Source organism: Xenopus laevis, chromosome 7S, assembly GCF_017654675.1.
Source record: "Xenopus laevis strain J_2021 chromosome 7S, Xenopus_laevis_v10.1, whole genome shotgun sequence".
Taxonomy (NCBI): domain Eukaryota; kingdom Metazoa; phylum Chordata; class Amphibia; order Anura; family Pipidae; genus Xenopus; species Xenopus laevis.
In genome coordinates this window covers 73,723,048-73,736,928 of record NC_054384.1, presented here as the reverse complement: position 1 = coordinate 73,736,928, position 13,881 = coordinate 73,723,048, and the positions used below count along the sequence as shown (strand labels likewise).

General features: G+C 41.2%; 1 protein-coding gene across 3 annotated transcripts in view; it reads right to left on the bottom strand.

Moving 5' to 3' along the window:
- The window catches only part of LOC108705523 (dixin-like), an 82,432-nt gene that overhangs the window by 50,859 nt on the left and 17,692 nt on the right, over nt 1-13,881 (bottom strand). The gene's annotated exons all lie outside the window — the stretch shown is intronic.

Here is a 13,881-nt window from a genome sequence, read left to right as displayed (position 1 = left end):
CCAAATCGCTCTTCTTTTGGGGGATTTTTCCCGAAAAAGCCAGAATCTGGGTTTTGCCCCAAAGAGCTAGACCGGAGTTTAGTAAAAAGCCCTCTTAAAGTACAGTGGTTCAAATTATAGAAAGGCCCTTTATCTGGAAAACACCAGGATCGAAGCATTCCAGATAAAAGATCCCATACCTGTATCCAAACTACCTAATGGCAAGGTATCTGACTGCAATAATTACCAAACACACGATAGTAGGTGAAGCGGGGCGAACCCCTGCGTGTTTAATTCACGTCAGTGATGTAATGTTTCGGTGTAACGATTCAGGGGCGGACCCCTTCGTCAGACATGCGAGATAGCGTGCACACACATAAATAGCCATATCAATTAACCCAATTAGAAAAAGTACAAAGCAATTACTAATACCATATACACCTTAATTATTTACTCATTAAATGTTTTCTCTTAATTTCTTGTATTTTTCCTTTTCTTCTAGTAGTGAGAATTCAGTCCAAAAATATAAAAATCTCCTGTGATCAATCCAACTGTAAAAATGTCCAATTTTTTTCTTTCTGATAATCCAAAGTTATATTATCAGAACACAGTTAATACCTAAAACCAGTGAATATATAAAAGTTATTAAACACAATAGCAAGTACCGAATATAGTGCAAAGTTAAGAGCAACATTATACAAAGCTTAAAAGGAAAGGTCTACTTTACCCTGAGTGAAAGCTTTCCCTGGATATAATTTTTTCTCTTAATTTCTTGTGTTTTTCCTTTTCTTCTAGTAGTATGAAACTGAGTCTATAGATGGTTAAAAAATCCCTGGATAGAGGATACAAGGAGGAAAGCATGGTAAACATAAAAGAAAGGTAAAGAAAGTACCCAGTGGGCTGGCCTATTATTCGTAATTATGTACCCCCTAAGGAGGAAGAGAACATAGGGTCAGAGAAAAAAAAGAAAAGAAGCTACCTTGGCACGGCACTTTCATGATCAGGGACATATCAATTGAGGTGGCAAATATTGGAAAAAGTGAGGGGCAGTACCAAAAGGAAACAAACAATAAACTATTACAAATGGAATGCTTTTGGATATGGCTATTACAAACAAAACAACCACGTGGGCTAAACGAGGAGTTTAATATGAATTGTTACTTGTAGCTATTTAAATGTATCCATTTTGTATCCCTTGATTACTTAAATGTATCTACTCCTTTTATAATGTTTCTTTTAACCCCTTCAGATTATTTCAGTGAACAGAGTATATCCAGGGAAAGCTTTCACTCAGGGTAAAGTAGACCTTTCCTTTTAAGCTTTGTATAATGTTGCTCTTAACTTTGCACTATATTCGGTACTTGCTATTGTGTTTTATAACTTTTATACTGTATATTCACTGGTTTTAGGTATTAACTGTGTTATGATAATATAACGTTGGATTATCAGAAAGAAAAAAATTGGACATTTTTACAGTTGGATTGATCACAGGAGATTTTTTATATTTTTGGACTGAATTCTCACTACTAGAAGAAAAGGAAAAATACAAGAAATTAAGGGCTCTTACTCATAAGCGTTCTGACCTGCGCTCCCCTGCGTTCCGTTTTCTTGCGTTCAGCCGCAGGGGAGCGCAGGAATAGACGCATGTCATTATTTCAAATGGGGCTGTACTCACTCAGGCGCGTGTAGGCGCCGAACGCAGGAAAAATGCAGCATGTTGCGTCTGAACCTGCGTTCGGCGCCTACATGCGCCTGAGTGAGTACAGCCCCATTTGAAATAATGACATGCATCTATTCCTGCGCTCCCCTGCGGCTGAACGCCAGAAAACGGAACGCAGGGGAGCGCAGGTCAGAACGCTAGTGAGTAAGAGCCCTAAGAGAAAACATCTAATGAGTAAATAATTAAGGTGTATATGGTATGAGTAATTACTTTGTACTTTTTCTAATTGGGTTAATTGACATGGCTATTTATTATGTGTCTGACAAAGGGGTCCGCCCCCAAAAAGTTACATCAATATCGTGAATTAAACACGCAGGGGTTCGCCCCACTTCACCTGCTATCGTGTGTTTGGTAATTATTGCATTCATGTACCTTGGAGAGCTGCCGACCTCTTTTCCAAACACCGGGCTGATGAGTTGTAGAGACTGGGAAAAAAAGGAATAATTTTTAGGTATCTGACTGATCAGCCCCTTGACTGAAAGGTAGGTTATGGTACAATTTGTCACTATGTACTGTGATGGCCAAATACCATTATTCCTCTCATATGAGCCGACAGAACTACAGGAAGAGAAGAGGAACTCTGCCTACTCATCGGCTCATATGTTGATGCACAATGCACTTGCTGAAAAGGTGCATCACTCAAATATACTGTGATTGCTGGGTTTGTCAAATCTGTCCCAGATGACATACATGCACAGGCAATTAATTAGGCAGTATGGTCAAAATGAGCCAATGTACACAATGAGATCTGGACAAGCATGGTCAGTAAAATGAAAACATATCTGTTATCAAGGTGATCCTTATTATGTAGACAGATCAGCAAGTCCCTGTCATTTATATGCATTTCAAAAGGGGGACTATATTTAATTAAAATAAACCATTACTCCCTTAATATCAAAATGATTTTGGCCCAAGCAGTGGTCGAGGCACAATATATTGTCTTTACAACAGGATTTGTTACAGCAACACTATAAGGAACCATGATATGTACATGCTGCATTCATATTTCCCTAATCTTGCTACTGGGTGATCATTAAAATGAAGTATATTATGTAGTTCAGCAATACTCAGATTAAGAAAGTTTATCCTCTATAAATGCTCTTCACATTCTGGATGTCTATTTATCTTTAAACTGATTGCAACAGAATAAAAAAAAAACGCAGTGCTGAATGTGTATAGAAAAACTGTCATAAAAGTTATTGCTGAACTATACATAATCCATGACATGATCGAATATCTCAGTGATTGTAAAATCTTATTTACAGTAATAACAGACAAAGGGTCCAATCCTGTAGCTGTAGAATGGCACAAACTTGAAGACCGATTTTATTCATGAGTAAATGGGAAAGTCTGATAGATAATACCGGGGTTCCCTGAAGCTACTGCCACTAGAATGCTAAATGTGAAATAAACATACATCTTTTTTCTTACCCCTTTAGAGAATACAAACAGTGGGCATAAACAAGAATATGTTATTAATAAAGAAAACAGCTGACAAGGCCATTTGTAACAAATCAGCCTTCAAATGGTAGTGACTGACCCCATCTAAAAACAAATGCTTTGTACAGCTGCAGGGGTTATTTATCAAAATCCGAATTTTTCAGATTTTTTTAAATAAAAAAGGTCTGACCAAACTAGAATCCACAATTTATCCTTATTTATCAATTTAAAAAATCACTAAATAATCGGATCAACAAAAACAATTTTCAGGTTGACGCATGAAAATTTCGACTTTTTCGGATTGTCGCGTGAAAAGTCCAAATTTTTCATGAAATCCGTGGAAAAGCCTGAAATTTTGGGATTATTTTACAAAACCCAGCACAGACAATAATATCTTCAAATTGCAAATAGGACCTCTGCAATTGACTTCTACAGGACCTCAACAGGTTACAGAGGGAGTATTCAGATTTTTTTGCAGCCTCATGGTATAATAAATCTTGAAAAATGTGAGATTTTTTCCCCACAAAAAATTCAACGTTTTTAGCATTTGCACTTTAATAAATAACCCTCTTAATGTCATTGCTACTTTTTATTATGCATCTTTCTATTCAGGCCCTCTCCTATTCATATTCCTTTTATTCAAATCAATGCATGCTTGGGTAATTTGGGCCCTAGCAAACAGACAGCTGAAACTGCAAATTGGAGAGCTGCTGAATAAAAAGCTAAATAACTCAAAAAACACAAATAATAAAAATGGAAACCAACTGTCTCAGAATATTATTCTCTACAATATACTAAAAGCTAATTTAAAGGTGAACAATCCCTTTAAGTGGCAAAACTACAGAGGAAGCAAACACTCAGGGGAGCCTACAGGTGACCCATGATGCACACAAAATAATGATTTTTTCCCACCAGTGACTTCAGACAGGGGGGTTTGAAAAAATGTATTTACAGGGGGGCCACTGGCTAATGTACATATACTAGGTGCAAAAATGGGTGCCAAATAGATGCATGAGGTGCAATGTGCAGTGAGCTCCAGTGCAAAAATATGTCAACTGCTAGTAAACAAATTTTCCACTCTTTGATTTAGGGAAAATAATACACAAAGGGTGCAGAAAACATTTTCCCAGGCTTATGTTTTTTTTTACATTACAGCAACTTTCAACTGAAAAATATTGGCAGGTATTCAGAGATTTGCTAACTTTATTCAAACATCTTCTAACCCTGTGGAAGAGATATTGTGCTACTGTATCAATGTTTATATGGCACAAGGCAGACCATTGATCTGCTTGAGGGAATGAATAGCCCCTCTGCTCCTATTACACTACGCTTTTCTCTCTCCAGTCGTTGGCAGGAACTCATTTATTGACCTGGCTTTCCACAATTAGCAACTAGAAAAGGAAAAAGGCAGCAGACACTAGGAAAAGCTACAGTGGAATTAAATGAAGATTTTCACAGTCAGACTTCCCCAGGGGCACTGCACTATAAAATTTTTAGTGGAAAGAAAACTGAAATTTTTCAAAATGTATTATAGCCCAAGGATGGGAAAAAGTCAGAATCCGTAAATCAGACCTACCGAGGTTGTATATAGTAAGTCAATGGGAGTGGTCCCTTTTCTATTTGGAAGTTTCTGTGGTCTGCACTAGAGTCCTGCGCGGGTCCATTTTTTGGAACCCGTACCCGACACCTGAAATCCACAACCCGGACCCGCATTCTTACCCACTTGGACCTGCTACCTGACCCGCAAGTACCTTATCCGCAACCTGGACCTGCGAGACGCTTACCATGAAGAATCAGGATGTGCTGTCATTGTAAACCGGAAGTGACGTCATTGGAAGTAGCCGTGATCAGAAAAAAAAGGAGTAAAACAGGAAATGCTGTCATTGTAAACCGGAGGTGACATCATCAGAAGTAGGCGTGAACAGAAAAAAGGAGTAAAAATCGATTTTGAGAAGACCTGTGGGCCGACCCGCAGAACCGCGTCTATACACCTGGAACTCCTACCCGCAACCCACAGGGTACCTCAGGTTTTTGCAGGTAACCCGTGGGTAAATTTGGATATTGATAAATATGCCCCTTTATATAATCCTTAGAAGAATAACACACAAAAGATGCAGTTGCCCTTATAATGTTGTAACTTAATTGAGGGCTGAAGAACTGCAAGTGTTGAAAATATGTCCTTGAAGATGCTGATGCTTAGGTCGGTTTAGCTGTCACAGAAGGTATTTTGTCATTGCAGCAGTTCCTGAGACAAATCAGAACCACATAAATCCTGGCAGAATCTAAGAGAGAATCCTGTCAGTGAAGCAAAGGGTTGGCATATTCTGCAAAATGGAAGGTGCAGGCAGCACCTGTATCGTGCCTATACATAGAACATTGTGCAGAAATGTTGCTTCTGAATGATTTACCGGCGAAGCAAAGATTTACAGTATTGCAGAACTGAGAGTGTATTGCAGAAGTGAAAGTAATACACTTGTTTGTCTCTCTATCTTTCCATCCTTTCTGAGACATTACTGCAGTACAAAAAGTTTAATATGGCTCATCCCCTGCAATTAAGTCGCTAATGCACCGTTACTATACACACATATTCTTTTACAGGTATAAGATCCGTTATCCAAAATGCTCGGGACCTGGGGTTTTCCGGATAACTAATCTTTCTATAATTTGGATCTTCATACCTTAAGTCTACTAGAAAATCACGTTTTATTTTGGTTTGGATCAAGTACAAGTTCTTGTTTTATTATTACAGACAAAAAGGAAATCATTTTTAAGAATATGGATTTTTTGGATAAAATGGGGTCTATGGGTGTATAAGTACCACACAGTCCAAGAAGCACAACTTGAGAACATGTTGTATATAAATAAGGAGGAAAATTCTCTTTTTACTTTGACTGCAAATAGAATACTGCATGACAAACTGGCCAATTAACTAATGCTGCTGGTGAATTATCTGCAAGGCAGCACAATTACTGTAGTATATTGGCTTTATTCTAAAATTCCGATAAAATCCTATATGTTTCTTAGAAATCTTCTGGTATTTATAAATAGTAGCACCAACAAATATGCAAAGCTTTACAGAGATTATACATCGCTTACATCAGTCCCTGCCCCAGTTGAGCTTTCAGTCTAAGGTCCACACACATTCACACACAGTAGGGTCTATTTTACCAGGTGTCAGTGAAACTGCCTGCACGTTTTTTGAAGTGAGGGAGGAAACCCACCCAGAAGAGGAGGAAAACTCCTTGCAGCCCTGGCTGGACCCATACTACAGAGTGTATATGTAATCAAATATTGAAATCACTATATGCGATATGCAGTGCAGGAATGTACAGTGGAGTTGCATTACATATTCTAATTCACAGGTCCTCTTTAAATTGACCATACAAAACTGTGTTCAAAACTGCCTGCCCATTGGCCCACTTCTGACCAATTTAGTAGCTAAATGGCCAGCTATAGGCATTGACTGTCTTACAGATATCAGTTAGAAGGTTCGAAAATTCCATTAGATGAGAGCCACAGTCTTCTCCCAATGGAGTTGTATTGGGTCCCTTGATGATCTGACTGTGTCCTGATTTGGCAACCTCACCAGATTTACAGATCTTCCCACATACAGTCAGGTTAAGAATAGTATGTCTACATCAGTGCTGAGCACCTGGTGGCAAACTAGATCATTTACAATGACTCCCAGCACCCTACTCCACATTAGTGGGGTGCTAGTATTTGTTACTCAACTATTTTATTAAGTACTATAGTAGTGGTGCACTCTGCAGAAAGCTCAGCAAATGTTCTGCTTTGTTTATTCTCCTGGATGAGCCTTACTGTGGAAGCTGGCAAACAGTCAGTGTGCACCCAAGGTTGCCAAGTTAGCTTAAATCTTGCCATTCCCAAATCAGAGTGTACAAATATATACATCCACATTCATTCCACAGTCAGGTTATTAAATGAAACTGCCAATATAGGAGATCCAGTCTAACTGTTCTGGTAGTTACATTTCATTTTCTGAATGACTAAATTGTATGTAAAACAGACTTTTATTTAGAAAGACATTAAACTTAGTTAATGTTCTGCCTAATGAAACAAACAAACACTGCAACATGACTGCACAGAAAGTCTTTCACATTCCCCATGCAGTGGGTCAGTTATCTGATTTACCACTTATTCAAGGGAAAGATTTGACTAAGCATCTATGACAATTCTACACCCAGAACTGGGCCCATGAAGATTCATAATATGGCAGCATGTGGCCTCTAGGGCTCCAGTTGGATAGTCCTTCATAAACAGATATATGATTTAAATCAATATAACTAAATTGAGTCAGACTGATTTAGCAGACTTATTCACATGTGGCATGTGGGTGTATTTATCAACTGCACATCATCTGCCAACTTAAGGTGGCCATACACGGGCCGATAAAAGCTGCCGACAGACCAAGTCGGCAGCTTATTGGCCCGTGTATGGGGGCCCCCGACGGGCTTCCCCGATCGAGATCTGGCCGAAAGTCGGCCAGATCTCGATCGGATGGGGTTAAAAATCCCGTCGGATCGCGGCCGCATCTGTTCGTTGATGCGGTCCCGCGATCCGACCGCCCGTTTGGCGAACGCTAGGATCCGATCGTTGGGCCCTAGGGCCCACGATCGGATCAGCCCGATATTGCCCACCTCAAGGTGGGCATATCGGAGGGAGATCCGCTCGTTTGGCGACATCGCCAAACGAGCGGATCTATCCGTGTATGGCCACCTTAACTCTCTTGCACAGCGTAAGGCTAGTGCCACACTGGGGCTGAAATGGGCCTGCTGAACGAGCATTAGCCTCCTCTCCTGACTGCACCTGATACCATTGTGTCAGCTCTGGTGCAGGCACATGCAGATTTCAGTGAAGAAATTAGAGAGTTTGCATTCTTGCACCAAAATCAGCTACGTGAGCTGACACAACTGCTCTGGGTGTGGGCAGGAGAGGAGGCTTATGTTTGCATAGTGGCTGCTGAAATACGCAAGTCAATCCTAGACAATGTGTGGCACTAGCCTTAAAGGAGAAATAAACCCTAAAATTGAATATGGCTAAAAATTACATATTTTATATACGGGGCTTATTGCACCAGACTAGAGTTTCAGCTTCTAAATAGCAGCAATGATCCAGGACTTCAAACTTGACACAGGGGGTCACCATCTTGGAAAGTGTCTGCGAAACTCACATGCTCAGTCGTCTCTGAGCAGCTGTTGAGAAGCTAAGCTTAGGGGTCGTCGCTAATTCTCAAGCAGAAAATGAGGTTGGACTGTAATATAAGCTGATGCTACGAGGCTGATGGTTAAATTCTGACGGTAGTTGCACTTGTTTATGTGCTGCCATGTAGTAATTATCTGTATTAATTACTAATCAGCCTTATATTGTGAAATTTATATTCTATGTGTACTGTATATTTTGAGTCAGTCCATAAGTGCAGTAAGTGACAGCAGTGCAGAGTATGTGCATTGAATCAGCAAAAAAGAAGATGGGGAGCTACTGGGGCATCTTTGGAGGCACAGATCTTCACATAGATCTTTCCTGCTAAATGACTATGGTTGCCATGGGCTGGTACAGGAGCCCAAAACATTATGTATAACATTTCTAGCCTACTTCTTCAGTTAAGCTTTAGTTCTCCTTTAAACCTTCAGCTGACACTTCTGTGCATGCCGAAATCCATAGACTTGCAGGTAGGGGCCAGCAGGTGATTGTGGGTTAGCCTCACTTACTGTAAGACTGGGAAATTGTCTAGCCAGACATTCAGGGGCAATTTTCCCACAAAAACTAAGGACAGCACAGTTGTGCAATAGATAGCACTGCTACCTTGCATTGGGGTTCTGAGTTTGATTGTAGCCAGTGTAATACCTACATGTTACCCTTGTGTCTGTGTGGGATTTCCTTTGGGTATCCAGGCCTGGATTTGTGGAAAGGCCACCAAGGCCCGGGCCTAGGGTGGCAGGATTTTAGGGGGCGGCAGGCTGCCCAACCACACCCACATTGGTTCACAAACACTGGGGATGTGCAGCAGATAAAATAGGTTTTTAAATTTCCTGTGCGCAAATCCCCATTGATCCAGTCCCGATGATGAAAATTTGTGCAAATAAAGGGGAGAGGACAGGAGCGATGAACAGCAGTGGGCCTAGGGGTGCCCGCTATGTAAATCCGGCCCTATGGGTACCCTAACTTCTTCCCACACTACAAAAAAACACAGGCAGGTTAATTGGCTCCTGATAAAACTGGCCGAACTATGAGTGAATGTGATAGAGAGCCTATACAGTAAACTCCATTTAGGAAGGGACTGATGTAAATAATCTATAATCTCTGTAAGGTGCTTCAGAAATGTACTGTAATTGTATCAGGAAGGTAAAACAAACATATGCATTATATAAAACCTTACAGAAATACTTAATTAGATCTTTATAACTAATGATAACAGTATATTCAGTATATTTAGTAACCCACACTGGGCCATCACCCATGTTGCTAAAACACAGATGAAATCAGCTTCCCAGACGCTTGTTTTTACAGTGGAATAAACTGACTCAGACAGGGAGCAGCTCAGTCAGCCAGAAGAAAAACTATGTGAGTGCTCTACCCCCTCCCCTTTAGTTTAGTTTGCCAGAGCCTCTTGGGGAAACTGTAAGCTTCTTAACATAATTGCATTGGCCTGAATAGTGACCCCACTGGAGCAGAAGGCCAGTGGCAAGTTGATTTGATGCATACTAATTCTACATTAAAATACTACCTAAAGTCACTTTTAATTTTACTGTGTGTACATTATGAAATGCATAATAGCTATGCAACACACTATGGAATGTTTTCTTCCCTCTATACCTGTACTACACAACATACACCAAGATACAAAACTGTTCTATAATACAGAAATACGGTTATTTAACACATATAACGAAAGAAAAAGACAAGAATCTTCTACTCTTTTATAGGTTTTCCACCCTTATTAGTAAATGCCTATATTTTAGTACTGCGCACTCCACATTCTGTCTCCACAACATCCGTTAGTGCTGCTGAGATGATGTACCCAGCTTTTACAGGGAGCACCCTATTTGAATGTCAGCTCTGATGATCCACTCCGAGGTACGTATCATCACGGAGGCCAAAACCAATGTTATTTTAAAAGATAATGTGAATATGGTAAAGTTTGTCTCTGATAAAACAATGGATTCAAATACAGCTATGGGATCCATTATCTGGAAACCCGTTATCCAGAAAGCTCCAAATTATGGAAAGGTCAACTCCCATCGACTCATTTTATCCAAATAATCCAAATTTTGAAAAATAATTTCCTTTTTTCTTTGTGATAATAAAACAGTGCCTCATACTTGATCCAAATTAAGATATAATTAGATTAGATAATTAATCCTTATTGGAAGGACAACCAGCCTATTGGGTTTATTTAATGTTTACATGATTTCTAGTAGACTTAAGGTATGAAGATCGGAATTACGGAAAGATCAGTTATCCGGAAAACCCAAGGTCCCGAGCATTCTGGATGACAGATCCCATACCTGTATTCAAATATTGCCTTTGCCATGAGAAACATTAAAGAAGAATAAAAATTATTTTAGACAATCAGGCCCTTGCACAGACCCTTCTTTCTCAACTACATCACCTATACTTCCCTATACCTTGTATCTAAAGGCCATGATTTTCTAGTAGACTTAAGGTATGAAGATCGAATTATCAGGAAAGCCCCGGGTCCCAAGCATTCTGAATAACAGATTCCTGTATACCTGTTGTCAGTCCTCTGGTGCTGATGTCTGCCCTCGCGAGAGGTCGCGTCATTTTCGCGCATCGGCGCGTCCGCGTCGAGTTGGTCGCGCGCGCGCGCGGACGAAGGTTCGCGGGCGCGCGCCCGTTTTTGACGCATGCGCACAGCGCGTAAAAGGACGCCGAGGCCTGCAAATCACTGCGAAGTGATCTTGCCTTGACACTAAGCGTTCCTGAACTTTTGACTGTCTGATCCATTGGTTTCCTGAATATTTTGGCCTGTTTATCGACTCTTCTTTCGGATTCTCCCTCGGTACCGCAGATCCTGTTTCCTGACCTTGCCTGGCTTGACTACGTCCTCGTTTTACCCTATTCGGATACTTCGACTCGGTTTCTACACAAGTGCTGCTGAACACCTACTACCGGCACCTCTGTTACTCTCTACCTGGACTTATTCCTGTCTCCATTCGGGCTCTAAGTTCCAGTAAGAGGCATAGGGGAGGCTATTAATTCGTCAGACCTACCACAGCGCCTGATAGTATCACTTCGCCAAGTATGGAGTCTGACGGTGATCAAGCCTCTAAGCCATTTGATGCCCTCGTGCAGCAAATCACTTCTCTCACCAAGGCGGTGCGAGACCTCCAAGGGGGTTATCAACAGATCCAGCTGCAGCTACAAGATCTTGCTTCTCCTGACAACCCTCCTCCAGCTCCCGCATCTCAAGCTCTACCTACCGCTTCTGCTCCTGCATTTTCTGAACCCAAGGTGGCGCTACCTGAAAAATTCGCTGGAGATAGAAAACTTTTCCGGGCTTTTTTCCATGGCTGCCGCCTGGTCTTCTCCTTAAAGCCACAGACCTATGCCTCCGAACAAGTCAAGGTGGGAGTGATTATTTCTCTACTGTCTGGGGAACCGCAAGCTTGGGCACATCGTCTCATGGAGAGTCAAAGTCCACTCCTGAATGACTCTAGTACTTTTTTCCAGGCATTGGGTCAAATCTACGATGACCCTAGACGTGACGTGTCTGCTGAAGCAGCTATTCGTTGTCTTCGTCAAGAAAGACGACCCGTGGAAGAGTACATCTCAGACTTCCGGAGGTACGCTGCAGACACGGAATGGAATGATAAAGCTTTAAGACATCAATTCCGTATTGGTCTCTCTGATGCCTTAAGAGACGAATTGTCTCGTGTAGCAATGCCTACTGATCTGGAAGGCCTTATTGATCTGGTGATTCAGATGGATCAACGCCTAAGAGAAAGACGTGCTGAAAGATCTTCTTCCTGGCTCCTTCCCAAGGCTCCTTTGCTCCCTCGTTTTTCTTCTTCTTCATCTGCTGTGGAATCGGGTGAGCCCATGCAAATTGGTCTTTTAAGATCGGCCATTTCACCTGAAGAAAGACTTCGTAGACGCCAATTAAATCTCTGTCTATACTGCGGTTTGTCTGGCCATTTCTTGAAGGATTGTCCCACTCGTCCTTCAGGTAAAACAAGACTGTCTTTTTTGTCCGTTAACACCTCATCTAGGGGAGTTTCACCATTAATTCTTCCCATTTCTCTACAGTGGCTCCAAGGAAGAATTAAAGCTTCTGCCATCATTGACTCTGGGGCTTGTGACTGTTTCCTTGACTCTGAGTTTGTTAAGAATCACGACATTCCCATTCGTCTTAAACAAGATCCCTTTTCTGTAAGAACAGCCGATGGGTCACCACTTTCTTCCGGGCCTGTGACACATGAGACGATTCCCCTGAATGTTTTTGATTACTCCCTACTATTCAGAGTCTATTGTATTCAATGTCATTTTTCTCCTTTGTTCCCCGTTATTTTTGGATTACCCTGGTTGAGACGTCACAACCCTTCAATAAATTGGTGCACTGGTGTTCTGCAATTCAACTCAAAGTTTGGTGTCACTCATTTAGCCACTAAGAGTTGTGAAAATACTTCCCTAGCCCTATATACACCCGGTGATGTTCGTCTAACGACAATACCTTCCTTTTTGCATGAATTCCTAGACGTTTTTGATGAGAAGGGGGCTGACAAGCTTCCCCCTCATCGGGTTTATGATTGCCCGATTGATCTTCTTCCCGGAGCGGCTATTCCCTTCGGACGTATCTACCCTCTTTCAGAACCTGAACTACTGGTATTAAAGAATTATATTGACGAGAATTTAAAGAAAGGATTCATCCGTCCGTCAACTTCGCCAGCTGGGGCTGGCATATTTTTCGTAGAGAAGAAGGATCACTCTTTACGTCCATGCATTGACTATAGGCAGTTAAACCATATAACTGTCAAGAATCGTTATCCTCTTCCTCTTATTCATGAACTATTTCAAAATCTTCGAGGTGCAAAGATATTCTCAAAGCTCGATCTACGAGGGGCCTACAATTTGGTGAGAATTCGGGAGGGCGATGAGTGGAAGACAGCCTTTAGATCTCGCTATGGGCATTTTGAATACCTTGTCATGCCGTTTGGTCTCTGCAATGCCCCCGCGACGTTTCAGCACTTCGTCAATGATATTTTTAGAGACATCCTCGATCAATTTGTTATTGTCTATTTGGATGACATACTTATTTTTTCTGCATCGTTAGAAGAGCATATTCAACATATGAAGAGGGTTTTCAACAGACTCCGGACCCATGGTCTTTTTGCTAAATTGGAAAAGTGTGAATTTAATAAAACTTCCATCGAATTCTTAGGCTTCATCATCTCTGACCAAGGAATATGTATGGACAAGAAGAAGGTTGCGACGATTCTTGAGTGGCCAACGCCTGACAGTCGCAAAGCAGTTCAAAGATTTGTGGGTTTCGCCAATTTTTACAGAAAGTTTATTAAAGACTTTTCTAGAATCATTGCCCCCATTACAGATTTAACCAGCTCTTCTAGACATTTTTTCTGGACTCCTCAAGCTCAGTCTGCCTTTCAAAGATTGAAAGAATTATTTGTCTCGGCCCAGATTCTTAAACATGCAGATCCTGCTTTGCCTTTTGTCCTTGAAGTAGATGCTTCTGAAGTCGCGGT